Genomic DNA, 3,004 nt, shown 5'->3' on the forward strand with positions numbered 1-3,004 from the left:
CACGCCTGCGTTTTTTAGCACACTCCCGGAAAACGCTCAGTTACCACCCAGAAACGCCCCTTTCCTGTCAATCATTCACCGATCAGCAGTGCAACTGAAAAGCGTCGCTGGAACACCAGCAAATCTACTAAGTTTTGTGTTAAATAACTTAGCGCATGCGCTCTGCGTACCATGCGCATGTGCAGTTAGCAACAAATCGCAGCATAGCGAAAATCGGCAATTAGCGAACAACTCGGAATGACCCCCATTGCTCATTAATGAAAGCTTACAATCTAGTAGGTGAACGGTATAGCTGAGACAAGACAAGCGATTGTGGCTCATGCTGGGAATGTAATTTTATATTCATTAATTTATTACCAGTTATTGATATAGCGCACACATATTCCGCAGCACTGTATAGAGAATATTTGCAGTCCCTGCCCCAGTGGAGCTTACAATCTATATTCCCTATCACATGTACACACAGACACATTCACGCTAGGGTTAATTTTGTTTGGAGCCAATTAACCTACCTGTATATTTTTGGATTGTGGGAGGAAACCGGAGTACCCGGAGGAAACCCTCGCAAATACAGGGAGAATATACAAATTCCGCACAGTTAGGGCCATGGTGGGAATTGAACCCATGACCTCAGTGTTGTGAGGCAGTAATGCTAACCATTATAACATCGGTATTACCCTGTATTGAAAGTAATTTTATGTAATCTCTTTTACTGTTGCCAATGAATGGTTTTTAAGTGTGTAAACATTATTTTATAAGGTTTAATAAATACCTATTGTAAATAGACAGCGCTCCTGATATACATATTTTACTTATGCTGTGGTACATACTGGCCGATATACCGGCCGTTCGCTCGCTGCACAAGCCTGTGTAGTGATTGACAGAGCAACTGGGCGGGAGCATGTAAATGCCCGCCCAGTTGTGACATCAGTCACGACGGATCGGGCAGTGGGTATGTAGAACACACTGCTTTATCCCACTTCAGATACAGTATATCTGCAGATATATCTATAGGTGTATACCCAGCTAAATGCTGGGCATACAATGTCAGATAAAACACCTATCAGACCGACAAGCATTTTATCTAACCCTGCCGATATCCGGGACATACACTGGGCGATTCTGTATATCACCGTGCATGTCACGTTATATTGGCACTCCGCCTCTGGGGAGGAAACATTTCCCCATTCCTCCCCATGTGAAGGAGCAGGGGAATGTCCATCTGTCGACCGCTGTAGGGTATACACTGCCTGATGCAGCCGACATGACACTTTGAAAATATTGAATCAGAGGGGCATCCCGTCCGATCGATATTTTCGGGCCGGTCGGCCACATACATGCTGCAATTATCTGGCTGATCCGCTGATATCGGGCATATCGGCCAGATAACTGTAGCGTGTAGCCAGCATTAGAGTGGAAGGGGCTGATGCAACTCCATTTTGCAGATGGATCTTGTAATTTCCTTATTGTGCACCTTCTGTGGCCGAGCACATGTAACTATGGGGCAGATGCAGTGGTGCAAGTGGGCGGGTACGGGTGGGTACGGCGTACCCGTAAGAATTTAGCCGTGGGTACGCCGTACCCACACCGACGGGCCGCCGCTCCTCGCACCGCCGCTGATGTGAGGGAAGGAGAGCGCAGCCTTTGCCTCTCCTTCCCCTCAGTCTCTGGCGGGTGTCTCATAGTTTAATTCAGCGGTGCGAGCTCTGATTGGCTCACGGATCGGCGCTGAATTAAACTGTGAGACACCCGCCGGAGACTGAGGGGAAGGAGAGGCACAGGCTGCGCTCTCCTTCCCTCACACAGGACGGCAGCGGCCAGCGGCAGCGGTGAGCAGGGAAGGGGGGGGCATGTTATACCTGGCACTGGGGGATATCTGGCACTGGGGGGGCATTTCTATCTGGCACTGGGGGGCATATATACCTGGCACTGGGGGATATCTGGCACTGTGGGGCATATATACCTGGCACTGGGGGATATCTGGCACAGGGGGGCATGTATACCTGGCACTGGGGGATATCTGGCACTGGGGGGGCATGTATACCTGGCACTGGGGGATATCTGGCACTGGGGGCATATCTGGCACTGTAGGGGCATTTCTGTATCTGGCACGGGGGGCAATGTATATCTGACACAGTGGGGGCATTTGTGTATCTTGCACTGTGGGGCAATGTGTATCTGGCACTGTGGGGCAATGTATATCTGGCACTGTGGGGCAACGTGTATCTGACACTGTGAGGCAATGAATATCTGGCACTCTGGGGGCATTTCTGTATCTGGCACTGTGGGGCAATGTGTATCTGGCACTGTTAATACACTGTGGGGCAATGTATATCTGGCACTGTGGGGCAACGTGTATCTGGCACTATTGGGGTCATACGTGTATCTGCCCCTCCCCCATATGTGTATCACGCCCCCATTTTCATTGGCCACGCCCCATGTGGCATTTGGCCACACCCATTTTTTTGCGCGCGCGCGCGCGCGCACACAGTACCCATAAGACATTTTTTCTACTTGCACCACTGGGCAGATGTACTAAGCCGTGGAGAGTGATAAAGAAGAGAGAGATAAAGTACCAACCAATCAGCTCCTAACTGCCATGTTACAGGCTGTGTTTTAAAAATTAGTTAGGAGCAGATTGGATATACTTTATCTCTTTCCACTTAATCATACTTGCTTATTCTCCCGGAATGGCCGGGAGGCTCCCGAAAATCGTGTGACCCTCCCGGCCCCCCGGAAGAGCAGGCAAGTCTCCTGATTCGCGGGGTCCCCCTGCCCGTCCGCCCACTTAGTGTGTAAAGTGGGCGGTCCGGGCAGTTGATGACGCGATTCTTGCTGAATCGCGTCATCATAGCCACGCCCCCTGCTGTGTAATGCTGGTGATCGCGGCATTACAGAGCGGGGGGCGTGGCTTAAAGGAGGTGTCATCGTGACTCCGCCCCCGCTCTGCCTCCGGCCCACCCCCTCAGCCACGTCACAGCCTCCCCTGCCCGCCCTCTGAGCC

This window comes from Pseudophryne corroboree, chromosome 4 (genome assembly GCF_028390025.1).
Source record: "Pseudophryne corroboree isolate aPseCor3 chromosome 4, aPseCor3.hap2, whole genome shotgun sequence".
In the NCBI taxonomy this organism is placed as follows: Eukaryota; Metazoa; Chordata; class Amphibia; order Anura; family Myobatrachidae; genus Pseudophryne; species Pseudophryne corroboree.